Source organism: Myzus persicae, unplaced genomic scaffold, assembly GCF_001856785.1.
Source record: "Myzus persicae strain clone G006 unplaced genomic scaffold, MPER_G0061.0, whole genome shotgun sequence".
Taxonomy (NCBI): domain Eukaryota; kingdom Metazoa; phylum Arthropoda; class Insecta; order Hemiptera; family Aphididae; genus Myzus; species Myzus persicae.
The window spans coordinates 45,582-64,963 of record NW_019104170.1 but is presented as its reverse complement, the minus strand read 5'-3'; the positions used below and the strand labels follow the sequence as shown (position 1 = coordinate 64,963).

The 19,382-nt window shown below is 29.1% G+C and overlaps 1 protein-coding gene across 2 annotated transcripts in view; it reads right to left on the bottom strand.

Moving 5' to 3' along the window:
• Positions 1-19,382, bottom strand: part of LOC111039588 — a 35,792-nt gene that overhangs the window by 6,156 nt on the left and 10,254 nt on the right. Inside the window, exon 1 of one of the 2 annotated variants that reach the window (XM_022323165.1) lies at positions 5,147-5,681. The exons of the other annotated variant lie outside the window; for it this stretch is intronic. The gene's annotated coding sequence lies outside the window, so the exon portion shown is untranslated. Of the gene's footprint in view, positions 1-5,146; positions 5,682-19,382 lie in introns of those variants that run through there. 2 annotated transcript variants of the gene reach the window in all.

The window sequence follows — 19,382 nt, the reverse complement described above, 5'->3', positions numbered from 1 at the left end:
ATATACTTATTTTCAAAACATCACACTAAGAATGATGTCTCTTTTCGGCAGTACTTACACTTGTGAACATATTTTTTCACAAACGAAAATTGTCAAATCGAAAACTAGAGCTCGGTTAACTGATATTCACTTGAAAAAATTACTCAGAATTGCATCGTCTCAGATCCAACAAAATAATTAGTTGGTGAAAAACAATGCCAGTTACCACACTAAAAATAAAATTAAAAATAAATGTTTATCTATATATGTTATTAAAATAATAATAATTTGTAATTTAAAAGGTAATCACAAAAATTATGATAATAAGACTGAATTTTCGTACAAAATACATGTTTTTACTATGAATGCGGATAAGAAAGATTATTAAAAACTAATACGTGGGCCCTCTGCATAAAAAGGTTGAAGACCCCTGCTGTAGACAAAGAAACATGGATAATGTCATGTCCTACAAGCATGAAAACCAAGGTACTTTGCAAACCCTACACACAAAATATAAAAACTAATATTGAAAAAAACTAACTGTAAAAATGCAAATGAAACAATTTCAAGTTCTACTCTAATAATTAGGGCTAGGAACTTCATGCCCTTAAATACCTTAAAATATGCATGCATTTATGCCCTAAAGAATCAATAAATATGCTATTAAAATATGCATTTAAAAAAAATGATATTCTTTTACAAAACCGTTAAGCCGATCATAGGGTTTTGGTTTAGGCATTTTAAAATTATTTTATTATGGGCTCACTTGAAAGAAAAAACACTTCAAAATACGAAGAACGCAAGACACCAACTGTCAACTATTACTATTCAAGGGATCGTCTGGCCTCTATCTATAACTAATCATAGTTTTTTTTGGTATCATTATCAGCTTATCGCCTATCGGGAATCACGAGTGTGGTATACCGATAAATAACAATACAGTTATAATGATAGGCAAGAAAAACGCAAACATTAATTTTTAAATATTTATATTAGGTCCAGGAAATCTATTTAAAATACAATTTTTTTTATAAAACGAAAAACTTTCTTTTCGTATAAATAATATTGTCAAATATGCACTTATAAATGAAATATGGTCAAATATGCAACTATAAATTTTAAATATAAACTTGTAATGCTATGAAACAAATTTCTATTTTACTTAGCTAAATGATTATTTAAAAACATGCAATCTCCTAGACGTCCCGAGCCCTACTCATAATATTGACATTTTTTATGATATAAATCATCAACAATTTTATAAAATAAAGAAGTACCTATCATTAGGATTTATCGTAAAGTCAATTGGCTGTACTAAATTAAACTTTTTAGAGGTACTTTTGGAACTTTTCTAGTTTACCAAATTTGGATTTAACCATTGTATTAAGGGTATTCTACCTAAAAGTCCGATGTCATAAAAGTTCCTCGAAAAAAAGTCCAAAATTTAATATATATTATCGTTTTCGGAGATTTTATTAAATAGGGTCACCTAATCTTTACCTACTATTATCTTTCAGTATTAGCCATTATAGGAGTCTAACTATATATTATTATATTTTGTTATGGATTATCGCTTAAAATGGAAAATCATATGAAAAATGAGTGAAATATTTAAATTAAAAACGAAAGGTGATAATATAAATAAAATAGTGTACGGGGGATTTTCGTACACGATACAACATAAACAAAGAAATAATGTAAGGTGGAAATGTAGCATGAAGATTAAATGCAAGTGTGATACAGTGTTATGTACATCAAAAGACATCCAAAATCCAAGATTAATACTACAACACAATCATGCTAGCGATAAGAATACATTGGAAGTAGAAAAGTTCAAATACAAAATAAAAATTTGTGCTAAATTATCATACGATAAACCAAGTCAGATTTTTACTGGGGCGGTTAGTGATCTTCAGCATGAAATTTTAATGAATATACCTCATGAAAGTGCTGTTAAACGTGTTATTCAAAAGCAACGTAGCTGTTTAAATCCTCTTAAACCTACTTCCTTAGAAGATTTGAAAATTGAAGGTAAATACTTCGCTTATTTTTAAACTATTTATAGTAATTGGAAATATTCGTTTTTTTTTTTTTGTAATTGTTAATTTTTTGGGTAAAAATGCCTTCAAAATGCTATACAATGATACAGTAATAGGTATTATGTATTATAATATACATAATATATCATGTGAAATATTAATGATATTATTTAATTTGTATTTTAGGCTATTGGTCATTGTATGAAGGAAGACAATTTTTACTATACGACAACATGGACTTAAACCACGAACGAGTTATAATTTTTGCTGTGGATGAAGGACCTAAAATATTAACAGAGGCAAGTACTTGGTATTGTGACGGAAATTTCAACATCAGTCCCCAGTATTTTCAGCAATTGTACGTTATACGAGTCCCAAAAAATGATTTTTTTAGTACGGCTGTATAGTTTGTTAGAACGTAAGACAACTTCAATTTATGAAACCATGTATGTTTAGAACAATTATTGAAAAATGTGAAGACCAAAATTTGTTTACTGACCCAGGTTTTTACATGTTGATTTTGAAAAAGCAGTAATTACAGCGGCTAGTAATAATTTTGGTTCAGAATAAAAAATAAGAGGGTGCTTTTACCATCTTTGCCAGAGTACATTTCGTAAAATCCAGGATTTAGGTTTACAAACACCTTATATGAATGATGACAAATTTAGTCATTTTTGTTCAATGGTTGATAGTCTGGCATTCCTTCTCCTTGAACGGGTGCACGAGGGAATGGATTTCTTAAGACAAACAAGCATTTCTGAAGCAAATGAATTGTTGAGTTATTTTGATACCACATATGTAAATGGTTCATATAAGAGAGTTGGTGCTGGTATGAATATAAAATTAAGAAAAATTAGTCCCTTAGGTATTTCTACCAAAAACGTGGAATGTCTTTGAAGCCACATTAAATAGTGAACATAGAACCAATAATATATGTGAATCATGGAACAATCGCTTCACACACTTGGTAGGTCATAGTCATCCAACAATATGGGTGCTAATTAAAAAATCAAACTAGAGATTGGAGCCGATAGGGCAAAAATAGCATTAAGCCGTACAGGACAAACGATAAAAAAAATAAAAACTAATCAAAAAACATCAGGCTTAAAACATCATGCGAGCGTATTAATAACTCTGAATTAAGTGTTTTTAACTGAAGTGGGAAATAACATTAGGATACGGCCAAGGTTTTAGGCTAAGGATATACATTTTATATTGTACCTACATGTTTTTTATTTAAATTGAAAAATGTATGAATGTATAAGTATAATACTGTGTAAAATATTATGTAACATATTATAATATTAACTTACATAGATATAAGATAAAATATTTTACTGTACCTACATAATTTTTATTTAAATTTAAATTTTCTTTTGTTGGAAAATATATATAATATTATGTAAAATATAATTTAACAATAATAATATTAACTTATTATAAATAAATAAACCAGATTTTTTTCGCGGGACTTTTATGACATCGGACTTTTGTATTAAGAGGATGTCAGCATACTCTTATTTTTTTGTCTCTGGCCCACGTGAAAAATGGACAAAATCCATTTATGCAGAATTATTTTTTCTATGATTTTACTCCAAGATTACTTAAAAACAGAAAAAATGATTTTGTGTAAATAACAAGTCTATGTTGCACGTAGGCCAGAGAGAGAAAACAAATAATGCACTGACATCCTCTTAAGAGGAAATTACATAAAATACATAAACCATATTGTCAAAAAATAAATGCTCAGTTAAATCTGGATTTTCCAGTAGAATTATTCAATCTATATTTGGCTTGATTTTAGTCAATTTACACATGGTCAGGCTCAGATTGGTCCATCAGAAAATCAGGAAACTTCCAATAGGCCACTTTCTATAAAATATTTTTTGATAACCTACAATTTTTGTTCAGTCATATTTTAAGAATAACTACTTTATTATGTACCTTCTTTCAAATCAACCAAATGTCACACTTTTATAAATGATTGATCCAATTAAAATAAAAACTATAAAAATATAATATTATAGATACTATTGCGTAAATTGTTGATGGCATAAAGAGACAATTTGTAAAAAAAAATCAAATCTGTAGTGAGTTAGCATGTTTGTTTCGTTCTTACTTATTTTGATAGATTTATTGACTTAAATTGACACTAAAAATTGTCTTCTAATGCCCATGCAAAAATGAATAAAGATACTACTACTATGGGTAGTTTACAATCTGCATTATTAAACTTTTCTTTAAGTAGGAATTCAATTTCAAAATCATCAAATGATTCTCGTTAAAAAAAAAACAATAAGATGTTGTTAATATTGATAACACAGACTTCTACAAAAATTCTTAAGAAGACAAAGTGTGCTGTTTGCTGCTTGATATTTATTTTTTCTTAAGTAAAAGGTACAAAAGTTACATAACTTTTCTTAAATTTTATCTTAATTTCTATTAATATGATGGACATAATATGATAATATTAAATGAGGTATTAAGCAATAAACGTTTTAAGGATGTAGGGTTTTTTAGCTGTAACGTGATGCTTACTAACAATTAACATTGGCATATAATTATTTTCTTAAGCTTCCTATATCTCAGGTACCTATTCTATAAACTTATATTAGTTATATTAAAATTGCTTGAGGTATTTATATTGCACTTGCTTAAATATTATTTTAAAACTGGGACGCTTGTCATTTTTCATACTAAAAATTACCTACTATAACTTTCAACCGAAATTCATTGAATGAATAAGTTGGAAGCATTTTATGTTTATGGCTCCCAACAAAAACATATCCAATAATAAAGAATATGTTAAACAACTGAAAAGTAAAAGTAAATTACTTCACAGTGAGGTTGATTATTTCAGTGTCAAATGCTTTAAGAGTAAACTAATAAAACTAAAATAAATACCTACCCATCAAATGTATTAATTAATTTTAATTTGGTCTGCCTAATATAATTATGCGATTTAAAAACAAAATTGCATAATATTATAAACTTAACACAACAAATAAACGGAGTTTCGAATTGACAGTCATATTTTAAATAAATGGCAGAGTTAAAAAAAAAATAAGTACGTATTGTCATTACTGAAACATGTACCGTCAACAACAAACAACAAGTTGGAATGTTACCTGGACGATGTTGGAATAACGGATTCTCTTTTTAGCGCGGAAAGTCAAACGTTTTCCTGGAACATTTTCAAACGGTGGCGGCAGCGCGGGTGAGCGGGCTTGCGCGTTCGACAGACGATTGACTTTAAAAAAAAAGCGTCGAGCGACGACCGAAACGTCGAAAGGGCGCTGCTGTGAGTGGTGTTGAGGAGGACAAGGAGGAAGACGACGGCGACGACGACGACGAGAACGACGGTCGCCGACGGCGTAACAGAGCACACTGGCGCGCGTTGGACGTCACACTGCGGACGGCGGCGGCGGTCCTACGGTATTTATCGAGACGGATAAAACGAATAATATTAAAAAAGATAGAAATGAATAATAATAATCTAGTTGCTCGATGGCGATACGTATTTCAAGGGCCGTCGGACGACGAATAAAAATAATACTAAACGTACTAGAAAATAAAAGTCGACAGCGGACGAATGACGATTATCGTGTGTAACAAATACTGGTTCGTCGTCGTCGCTGTTGTCAGTTTATTTTTTCTTTCGATTATTTCCCCCTTCGCCGCTTTACTGCACTCACACCCGTTCACGAACGCACACGTACACGGCTACACTCTCACGCACGCACACAACGACGGCTGATAATCTCGGCGGCTGTAGTGGCGGCAGCGGTATGAATAATAGTAATAATAATTGTCGCCGGGGCCAACGCATACACGCAAACGCACGCACGTACGTACGCACACGCACACATAAGGCCCGTGCACGCACGCACTGACGTATACGGCCCCACAGAAACCGTGAATAATAATAATACTGTACCTCCACCCGCGACCCACATGCCATACGGACTACGTCATCATAACGACGACGGCTATAACAGCATTGCGTGTTATAGTAATAACATTACAATATAGGAATAACGCACAACAGACGCAGAATCATATATTAAGGGGATCCAATACAACAGTAGTATTATTCAAAAAATATTAAGCCCAACAGGCAACAATTGTAAGCAAAAAAAAAATGTTATAATAAATGATAATAATTGTTTTCACTATTATGCTCCAAAACTTTCTTCCTTTAATGACATTGGTCATTGACTGTTCTATATTAATAATCCAAAAATATTCGTATTATAAAAATAAAAAAGTCTTATACGGATACAAATTAGCAATAATGTAATAAATATGCAATTGTCAAAATATTAACTAATACTAACTAACCTGCCTATACCTATGTCATAAATTGTATCATGTACTATTTATTCTACAGTGTCCTCTGACTGTAGCCTTATCAATTATCATGAATGAGGCCTAATGACTAAATAATATCCATATCCGGCACTAACAACAGTATTACTGCTACGTAATAAATAATAATAATAAGAATCTATGTACCTACTGGGTAATGGGTATACCGTATACTTAGGGTACATACTAATATTACTTGTAACTACTGTCTACTATTTACTTGATACTGTGTCAACCCTCAGGTAAGACATTGTTTTACTTCTGGAAGTCTAATCCGTAAGCTCGATTGTTAGATATGTCCAAACTAATAACTATTTCCATTTTTTTCCAATAGGATGGTATGTTTATGATTTACAACAATAACCTCGAGTACATCCAAAAGTTTTGATGAAATGAACTATGGTAAAAAAAAAAATATGGAATTATGAAAACAAATTTGAATAATTTAGAATAAATATAAGAACATTTGAGTTTTGTTGATGTTGATGCCTATCTTATTTATTGTTATGGTTATATCTTATGTTAATGTAAGTAATAGCATTGGAGTCAAAAAATCAAAAGATTTGTAACTGTACCTAGTTTCCAGTTGCTTAGGAAACAATTCGACCATTCCTACTTTTTTAAATATATTTTAGTAAAATATAAATCACTTATGTATCACTTATATTATAAATGTATAATAATAATATATAAGTAAAACACACTTTCGTCATTATGTCAATACCAACAATTTTTTTATCTTTTTAAGTAACTTTGTAATAGAGATTATCTGTGATCGGGAAAAAATACATCTAATGTAGGTACATAATATAAAAATATTTAAACTTAGCTAAATATTTTTGTTGAAGTAAAATGGCATCCAATTTAATCTTCATATTTAAATTATTATTTGAAAATTTTTTTCTCTATATTTTTGCAGTCCAGTTTGTGCAATATGTTCACCAATCTTCAGTGATCGAATACAATTTAACCAGTTTATAGAATTCAGTTTTTTTTCGATATTAATTAATGTAAATGGATTATTTATTTTAGAATATTTCATTAAAATGTATATTTTAATAACAGGAATTGTACTTACTATACTTATTTTTAATTAATTGTAAAATTAATATTATGCTTCGTAATCGTAATTCAAATAATGATCTAATGCATACAAAATTTAATTTAAAAAGCACATGAAAGTTATGTCAAGTTTGGTTGTAATATTTTTTCATCCATAAAAATTCACAGCGACTTGGATGCTGATTTTGCTGGATTGCCTGATTACAATTATCTTTTCATAAAAATACTCCACTGCAGTCTAGGAATATTATGTATTTACGTGTAACAAAAATAACTGAGACATATTATCTGAAAAGATTGCCTATGTATTTTATTGTTATCGATTTTTTAATTTAGATACTTATTATATAATGTTAATTGTTAATTGAATACTTTTTTTTTAAATTGTATATTTTCTATTTTGCTATTTCTGTTACACCTATTATCTAGTATCTAAGAATACTATAAACTCTATATAGACTTTGTAAATATACAAAAGTAATAGCAACCAAATACCAACTAAGAAAAAAAATTCTGATTACTCTCAAGCAAAACATATCCTTCGCCCATGTAATGCGGTTATTCATGAAATTATATTTCAAATTAAAGCATAAGTACCTAGTGAAAACATAAAAACAAAGATTTAAAAATAATTATTTTATTTTAAATTATAAAACCAACTTGATACGTATTAAAAGCTTCCTTTAAGAGTCTTAACAAATAATTTTGAAATGTTAAATTTTTTTCTTTTCAAAGTTCAATCAATGCGTTGAGTAAAAAACCATTGATATGAATGAGTGTTGGAATCGTATATCTCCAAGTCCTCCGAGATGAACAATGATAATTGATAGTAATATGACGTCAATAAAAATGAATATATATAATAAAGGTACAATATACTTGCGTATATCTAACTAAATGTGGTCTTAGAACAGTGCGTCGTGATAATAATATATAATATACTGCTTATCAAATCCATAAGAAATGTGTCACATAATATTATACGGCGTTCAATAAAATGACTTCGAACAATTTAATATAGATCAGGCGCGTGTATCGTTATATGGCCATTGGCTGCAGGTTGCAGCTGTACAATGTACACCTTTACATATTATTATGAATTATACCATTCGACTACGGGATCGTCGTTGCAGCTCTCAACGGACAAATATATTTATTTTTTAACTCGTTTGTTACACAGATTATTTTTATTGTATGTTATAGATCGTGTCGATCCTTTTTCTTCTCGGGTCGTTGCTCCATGTCGTAGTTTCTATATACATTATACACTATACCGTTTCATGAGTGGTGAGGGTAGAGGCGGTACATCAACCTAATACTACCTACTACATATTTATTACATAATATATATATATATATATATATATATATGTGTTATATATACTATACAGGTGTATGGTATGTAGGTTTATATTTTTTATTTATATGTAAATACTCAATATATACACGGCTACACGTGTATATCAACAAATAATGATATAATAAACGCGTGTAGGTATTAGGCATGAGCAACTACTTACAGCAAGACACTGACTGTGAAACGACCCGTGCGTTCTGTTTGTCCGGTTAGGTCGGTGGGTCGAACTCGGCGGCACAAGGCACGTGTCGTTTAGGGAAATTCTGAGGAATAGATACACTAAACATATGATTGTGAAGAAGAGTGGAATTTTTTTAATTTTTATTTAAATACTATCGTTATGATAGCATTCAGTGTACTATTCGCTTTAGTCCATAAGTATATACATTATAGTATTATACAAAATACTTGAAGTAATTTTATTTCAAATTAGAAAGTATATAATATTCTTAGCATACTATATTAAAATATATAATTCTAGCTAGTAACTTGACTGCAGGCACAACAATCTATGCATAAACAGCAAACACATATATTAATTGAATAATATAATTATACTGTTTTAGAACTACATCCAACTTCAGTTGTCTAAAACAATTTTTATGCAATGATATAAGATAATTTTTAAGTATACTTAGATGCAATTATAAGTAGATAAATATATTATAAGTACCTATTATTATACTATTGTGGACAAGTGTTAACTTCAAGTGCCTACTAAAAACTAACTATATGATACACTGTCTGTCATCTATAGGTAGGTACGGTAAGTTATTCTAAAATCTAAAATATAACTTAACAATTATAACATCGATTTACTTTTAAAATCTAAGAATGAGTGGCTCCTAGAGGGGGTTTCTCCCCATGTGAAATTGTTCATGTCAATTAAATATTTATATGTCATCAAAAATTTGTATTGTAAATATTTATAGATTACAGTACTTTTTACAATATAACATTTTTAAAAAAACTTAAAATTTGAATATCTACGTTGAAACTGGTAATGTACCTACGTATAACATTTCATAGAATTTCGATGATAAAATATTGATTTGGACAAGTTGTATTTTGCGTATGGCAGCGTGAATAGATACAAAAAAAAAACCGTGTGACCTGACCGTGTAACCTAACCTAACCTACCTCTGCTGTACATTATGTGTCTAGAGAGTCGATGTAATAGATGTGTTAAATTTGAATTCAATGATATAAAATCATTGTATACAAAAAATAGTTTAGACTGCCTGTCATTTGTCAGCCTATACAATTATTAAGTAGGTATATTTTATGATATTATTGTGATAAAACTAATTTATTTTACTATTACTTATTAGGTATATTAGTACCACAGTATTAACACTACTACCTACTAACCTGCAGCGTTAGTTAAATTTATTTTTGTCAAAAAAATTGTATTTTAAAATGTCATTGCTTGTATAAAATACTGCAATATACCTAGGTACTATGAAATGTTCAAGTACCCACGAATAATATTTTTAAATTACAACGAAATAACTAAAATCCAAATTTAAACTTAAAATAACTAGTAAAAAAACAATGTTTATATATTTTTTAGATAATGAAATCGAGTTAATATAAAATGTTGTAAAAATTTGAACTTCAACTCACATAAAAATTCAATTTGACTTTCTAGTAGATATTTTTATTTTTTTTGCTAAAGGTAAATTAACTTATGAGGAATCTCGTATAAAATGTTCAAATCTTAGATATAAAAATAAAAAGTTCTCCCGAATTCACCAACTAGATTCAATTTCCCATCGGAAAAGATACTGAGGTTGAAAATTGAAGCATTATTTTGGATACGTTTCATGTACACAGACAGACATAAAAAATAAAAATTAAAAAACACTCATCTTTGAATTTTATACAATCGCTCCTCTCAGAATCTAAAATTAGAAGAGTCCTAGAAGACTGTTAATATTCAACTAGTGGATAGACGATGTCTATAAAAACATAATTTTATAAATTATAAATACCTACATAGCCATCAGGATTTATTCAACTGGAGGTGAGGGTCCAAAAAAATGTATTTAATTACCGTTTTTCTGTACTATTCTGGCATACAGTAGTCGTCGAGTATGCCGTCGAGTTGTAATGGATGTGTATTTGAATTCAATCATACACCATTGCATACGAAAAACGATTCTGAGTAAAGAGCCAAAATATTTCTAAAATGTTACCATATATGTTAAATGCTAATATTACATTTCAAGTGTCTACGGATATTAGTTTTTGAGTTAGGTACACCAAAAAAATAAAATCAATTTTAGGTCAAAATTACTATACTTTTTTTTGTTTTTCCAGAAGTTTCTAAGACTTCTAGGACTACTTTTCTACCAGAAAGACGCTGTCGAAAATCGACTATTACCCCAAATATAAGCTACGCTTAGAATTCTATAAATACCACGGCATTATCGTGGGGGACCGGACCTGGGGTCTATCCCCGTGATTGGTTTAGTGCTGCATAATTTATACAATTATCAAATCCTAGTTATTAATCATTTATTAAATCCATATTATTATATTATGTGACAGTATACTCAGTCAAAATATGTAAGCTAGAAAATTTTTTTCTCATATCGATTTTACGTTGGTATTGATTTCTAAGTTGTATGTATAAATTAATAATAATAATAATAATAATAATACAATATAATCAAGGCTTGTCAACTTCAGCTCACGCTGTATATAATGTGATATTTTTTTTCTTCAATTAGCCCATCGGGAAATCGGGAAATTCTCAATGGGCTAACTAGTTGAGTGCGTGCTACAGAAATCCACGACCGTAGCCTATTGAAAACTAACAACAATTAGGTTTAGTCCGTTTTTTTCTTAGTGGCACCTATCTCGTATTTTTCTCATAATACGAATTACAATTTGCATAACAATACAAATTAGAAAGCAATAGCTGAAGCCAGTATACCTATAATATAAATAATAAATATTATGGTCAAATGATTTTGTCATGAGGGGGGATATGCCTGATTTTTTTAACATGCACTATTTAATTATTAAAAAAAAGAGGGTAAGTTGGTAACGCTCTCTACGTAAGGCGTCTAGAGGGTCACTGTAATGGTCACTAAATGTTAAATTTAATTCAATGATATAAAATTATTTTATACAAAAAATGTTTTTAGAGTTATTACGCTAAAAACCAAAATCGATTTGTCAAAAACCAATTTAGCGTAAAATTCTCTTATTTTCTTTCTCGGCGCTTTAAGAAACAACTAGATATTTTAAATTTTGACTTGCACACAGACACAGAAAAATAAAAAATCACTACATTCATCACTCAGCTCAGAATCTAAAATATGATTTATAGTTACCAGATATAAAACATTGAAAAATGCCATGGGGGCGTCTATCGACTATCACACTGTTTGACCGCCACTGCTATAACGTCTATAACAGAACCAAAAATCAACCTCCATGGACAGTAAAATCTAAACTACTTGCATTTTATTGTTAAAATCGTTAAATGTTGATTTTATGATTAATGTATTAACCAGTTTCTTTTTCAATAATATTTATTATTGTATTATTAATATTACCTATTGCTACTGGTTAGATATGTGTTTAAGTATGTAAGTAAATAGTCATATTATTGTATTTTTTAAGGGCCAAGTGATTTTTATCTAAAAATTACATCTAATAACAAGAATCTACATTCTACATAGGTGTCTTATATCAAGGGTTCGGAAGTTAATGTATTTGCATGCTATTTTTATCACTAGATTTATTGATAAGTAAAATTTAAATTATTTTCATGACACTACAGGAATAATATTAAAAGTTTTTAGGTAGTACATATTTTGGCATATTTAATAAATGTGTACCTACTTTCAATAATTTGATAATACATGCTAAATTTATAATACAATTATTTGAAAATTTGGCAATTAAAAAATTAAAAAATTATGATGTATCTATAATAGAATAATAGCAATAAAATTATTATTTACCTATTACTTATAAATTATCATATTCTATTCATCCACAATGTATTGTATTTATAAAGACATTTGGTTCTTTAAACAAAGATGCCATAGGCAGTTAAAAAAAAAAAATGAAGTATTGTGTTTTTCGAATCTTTGGTTGACAAGCAATTTCCTATTTTTATTAATTAATAGGTATTTAGTGAAAATAAAAATATGAAATTTTTTTTTTGTAAAATATTTGTGTTTATGAAAATTGTGAGTAAAAAAAAGAAGTAAAGTAAAAAATTCAATAGCTTGATACAATTGTTTTAATATTGATTTAAGTTACTCACAAACATCCAAAAACGTGTACATTAATTACTAAAATGTGACTAAAAATGTACTTTACAAGACAAAAATAGTACAGCGTGAATAGGGTACCAATGTATCATTGTATCAACGTCCGCGATAAATCAAAAATAGTATGGTAGACAAAATAAATTAAATCATCTTCATGGTGAGAAGTACAGCCATAATTGTAACTAATAGAGATATTCCCAACTTATTTAATGATATTACTAATTTCATTCGAATATTGTAATCTATCTGTTGACTACAACGAAGTTTCAAAATGTGTGTCCGGAATTTGAATAATTATTATTTATAATCAGTGGCGTAATCAAAATTATTATTCTACTTTATTATTTTTTTTTTTTGGAGGGGGCACAACTCATAGTCCCCTTCTAGATATTCCATTGTTTATAATAGGTATAGAATTTCAATTAAAAATTTAAAGACTTATATTTTTAAATTTAGATATTCTGTCCCTGGTTATGTAACATAGAATCACGTCAAACACAATGATACTAAAATCACAGTGGTTATAATATCACAGTGGCTTGAAGCGATTCTAGGATCTATACTGTTCATAAATATGAAACGGAGATAGGTATATGAAATAGGTATAGCTCCATGGAAGCAATGTTCACCCGGCGTCGTAGGTTCAACACTGTAAAAAAAAATGATTGAAAAACCAGCTGTTGGTGTAATCACAACCTAAATTGTTTAACACTAGAAAAGGGGGCTTATTGTGGGGGGTTAGGGGTAAAAGGGTACAACGAAAAATTCCGGGTGCGTCCATCAAAATATACAAATAAAATAAACATTATAATATTATAGGACTGGACATATACATTTAAAATAAAGTTAACACATAGTTAATATGGGTGTATCAACATTTAAATTGGAATTTTTATTTCATAAATATTATTTGCGGTTCAACACAATCTACACTTAAAATGTATTATTCCGATTCACGGCCTGTACCCCACGCCATCGAAGTATTGCAGGCTCCCCTGGGCCCGGGGTACATTTTAATAGCTTTATTGAATCACTAGTTACTAACTAATTACTAAACTAATACTAATGTAATGTATCATGTCATTGCTTTCCGATACATTTCTATTGTGTATAGTATACACTGTATACAACAAACAGATTAGTTATTTGTACCTATAGCGCGGGAAAGTGTGTATGTATATATTACTATATTGTATAAGTGTTATAACTCGTGACTCATGTGTGTGTGTGAGTATGAGTAAGGAATTGTATAACACGTTGCTTGCCTGCTTATATTTCCGTTTATCGGTAAATGCGATTATCGAAACCTTATTCGTAAAAAAGTGATTCGATAAAGCTATTATAATGTACCCCGGACCCAGGGGCGCCTGCAATACTTCAATGGCATGGCATGTGTACAGGCCTCGAATCAGAATAATACATTTTACGTGTAGAATGTGTTGAACCACAAATAATATTTACAAAATAAAAATCCCAATCAAAATGACGATGTACACATATTAACTAAGTAATAACTTTTAACTAAATATTGCTTTTTTCTCGTCGATCAGAATTTAAATACAGCTAAGTTATCGTTGGACATTTTAAATTCTGCATGACTGTTTAAATCTAGATATGTATTGGTTTTAAATAGTTGTGGTTAAAAAATTACTATGTTAGGTACTAAATGAACTTTGGCATATATAGTTAAGACGTATGAATACAATCATTTCAGTGACCGTATTTCCCCCTTTTATTTATTAAAATATTTTATTCTTGGAAATTAATTTTCAAACAATTTCATCAATTTTTGCAAAATTCAAGAAAGATTTTTCAAAGTTTGTAGTCATAGTTTTATTTTAACATACATTTGTAATTTTCATAAAAAAGACTGGAAAGTTGAATATAGGTTAGACTAATATTAATTAAGTTAATTATGGACAAATAATGTAATTAAATTAAATACGTGTAAAAGTAATAAAGGTCTTAAAAACCAAAGATAAATTTGTAGTGTAATTAAGTTAAGCATAAGTTAATATGATTAGTTAGCACAATATCTTGTTAACATATAGCTTTTGTAGACAAAGTTAACAAAAAAATAATAATTTATCTAGTATGGTAAATTTATCATTTATTTTTTATGTTGTTTTATTATCATTTTTTCAAAATTGGATATTTTTTTCGATTAATGACAATTTTGTTAAAATTAAAATATATCTATACAACTTGAAATTGTTACCAAGAACTCTTAAGGCTTAAACATTAATTAATACAAAAATGACAAAAATTCAATAATTGTAACCCATACATAGTTTTTTTTTCAATAATATTTTAGCTGTTGGTTAGCTGTGGTCCGAAAATATTTTAGGTGTAAGGAGTAAATCTTTATATAAGATAATACGATAAAGATAATATAGATCGCTATATTGTATTATCTGCCGTGTGACTTGCATTAACTATGATAATCGGATCTACTCTTGTGTTTTTTTTACTACCAATCAAGTTAAATACTATGTACACATGTGCATTTCAACATGTAATTACTAATTTATCAATCAATATCCGTTGGTTTGTCGAGCTTTCCTACTGACATTTTTATAGATTTTGAGCCAGCAATACATATAGTGCTGTAGGCTGTAGCGGAAGTCTTCCCTAGACCCTAATGCGTAAATAAGATGTCGATTTAATTTAGGGCAAAGTTGGTGGAGAAAAATCTAAAATTTAGTACTTACTAAACTATACAGGTATAACGATAACACAGACGATGTAGTCATTATTTAAAAAAAAATTTTGATCACATTATTTGGACCCTGAAAACGTCATGACTGCTTTACTGCTATTATTTAGTATATATACAGTGAAACCTGTATATAACGACAGTCACGGGACCAAAATAATTGTCAGTTATAGAAAGGTGTCCGTTGTAGACAGGTTTCAATGTTTTAAAAATTAAAATTTTTAAGTACATTTGTATTGTTTTATATTTTATAATATATACATATTAGGTATGATCTTTATTAATATTATACATATATGTATTATACACATACATTCTACATTATGAATTTAATTTTAATTATTTATTACAATTATAATTATTATTTTTATATTATATACATACAATGACACATTATTAAGGTATTATATGTACATACTATTATATTTGTATACTTTGTATATTTTAAAAAAAATGATTCTATTGATGTTTGTTTTTTGAACTTCGATTTGTGCATTTCCAACTTGTGATGGATAATTAATTCGCTCATATATGAAAATCCTTTTGTTTTAAATTTAAAGCTTTACGCGGCACGGGAGGTGGCATTGCTAAGGAAAAGATGTACAACTCTGACAGCGAACCGATAGAAACTGAATAAAAATGTTTGATACTCATGGTTATCATTTATACGTATTGCAATTTATATCTGGATATCTTGGACTGTATAAATTCAATAGGCAATTAGCGTTATCGTAATCGGCGATAATGTAATTGGTCGTAATCCATGTTTGAATGACCCAATTGCGTTCCTTATCGACGCTGTTTCGTAGTATGTATGTATGTATGTATTTTTGTCCGTTATGAAATTGTTGGATTAAATATTAGTGTCCGTGTCCGTAATAGAAGGAGTCCGTTATAGACAGGTCGAAATACATTAGAATGCCTATCTTTTTGCCGGGACCTGGTCATTTTGTCCTTTAAGAGAGGTGTCCGTTATAAACACAGGGCCGTATTTGGACAATTTGCTCCCCGGGGCAACATATTTTCACCCCCCCCCCCCAAAAAAAAAATGTTATTTCTTAAAATTTAACGTGTAACTATTTTATTGTATACAATTTTGGTCCACAGAAAATTAAAAAAACTACATAAACATAATAATATGCTACTCTCACTAATTTAGACCTCTCTCTTCTTTATAGACACATTTTAATATTTTACTAATATAGCGTTAATTGGGAAAAAAATAAAATTATTATGCTAAAATATACAAATATTAACGCAGAATAATGAATATAATATAATATTCTATATGATTAACTATGAACTCTATTATATTAATATTAGTAACAATTACATTTTTCTACGAGCTTTTAACTCACTAAACTTATTTATAATATCATCATAATTTATATTAACTAGCAATTCTGACTCTATATTTAGTATTGCTGGATCATTCAGATGATTATCTTTGGTACTAGATCTTAAGTAAGTTTTAATCCTCTTCTAAGCACTAAAACTTCTCTCTACTGAGCAGTTTGAAGCTGGACAACATAAAAACATTATTAAAGCAATGCTAATATATGGAAAGACATCTTGTAAATCACTTTCTATTATTTTCTGCAACATTCCTAAAATGGTTTTAGGAGCATTGTCTTTTGGTAAAGTTAGTAGGTAGCTCTGAAAATGAATACATTCATTTGAGAATGATACAGGAAGATCTTTAGAGTAATATTTTTGTAAAACTGATGATTGATTTCTAACTTCAGATGAACTAATTTCAGTAATACAAAATAAGAATTTAAATTTTTCGTTAATGTCTTCGTAAGCTATTTGTCTTTTATTTAATTCAGAAATTAAAGAATCCATTATTGGAATATATGTTTGACTTTTAAAGACATCTTTTGAATTTAGCTGCGATTCATTTTCATGTGATTCATCATAGGGTATTTTTCGTTTCTTCTTTCTATTAATTTAAGTTTTATATTTTTTAATTTCAGATATCTCAATACTTTAATCAGTATATACTAGTCGTCATATCACAATATTATTTTTGTACATAAAATCGTTGGGCTGATGGCGAACGATTACTACATTTAGCACAGCGACACGACATTCAGTAAAACAACATAATTAGAACAACAACAAACAGCTGGTGTTTCGGTTTCCCGGCATTTTTATGCTTATAAAACATGTTATCAATATGATATGGTATAACCACAGATATAATATAATACAACACATATCTGATTTATGATATAACTGATTATTTACTAGGCTGAGTGCACTCGACGTCTCGACCTCTGAATTTGACGCGGACGTGAACATGTTAAGTATTTATATTCAACATTAATTTTTATATTTAGGTACCAAAAATAAAAAGAGTTGAATTCGTAGTACCTAAAAATTATCATCAACGAGTGCCCCGCCGGCCGCCCCATAAAATTTGCCGCTGGGGGCACGTGTACCCCGTTGCCCCTACTCAAATATGGCCCTGTATAGACAGGTGACCGTTAAGTCAGGTTTTACTGTAGTCTGTAACATAAACATTATTGTTTGGCCACAATTAGTAGGTACCTACCTCTCGTAAGCCCGGGCCGAGACTCGTACTTTAAATAGGTATTGAGTCGCAACTCACCAACACCGAGGTGAGTAGAGTTTTGAACAACACACAGACGGGGCTTTTGTATCTTGGCTGACATTTTTTTCTTTTATTAAGTCCAATTTAATTTGATATTATGAGTTAATACGTATAAGATATTAAGATATAAGCGTCTTATATTTACAAACTACGATGAATAATTTATCAACTTAAAATTAAAAACCGACGATTTGTATGTAATATTTTACTAATAGCTGTTATTTTTATTCATTTTATCATCGACGGTCATTAGCAGAACCTACCTAACAGTAATAGGTGGACATGAAAATAATTATCAAACCATAATTTATATTTTCCATTATCCTTTGTATGACTTGTATGCAAATTTGTAATACTTTAATTATTTCGTATTACTTACTTTTGTAGGCGCCTGCCTAATTTAGTAAACAACTACCTTCTTGTTTATTTATGTTATATGGTTTTTGGTTGCTATTGTTTCAACGTTCGACAATACATTTAACCTTTATTAGTTTACGTTTAACTATTTATGTTTTCATTATTTCATGTAATATTGTAGAAGTAATATAATGGACTAGTTAGGTCTAATCTTCGTTAACTTATAGTATTGAATTTGTTTTATTAAGTGCAATACAACATAAAAGTCAAATTTATAATTTCATTACACTAAATTAATAAAAAGAAATATCCATCAGTGTATTATCTCGATCGATGTTACGCAGTACGCAATATTACTCAATCAAAGATTATTATTTTAATATCGATGGGTAGATGTTTCCTTAGTTTAGCGATGGTGTTTTCATAATTTATTGTCCTTATATTATTCATTGGTGTTTCTAAAAGTAATGATTAGGATATCAAGCCGTTATATCTCGTCATCTTGTTATCCCATACCATGGTAATAATTAAATAACTACTTTATGCATTAACCACTTTGCCATTGAAGTAAATATGGTCCGCAAATGCATAG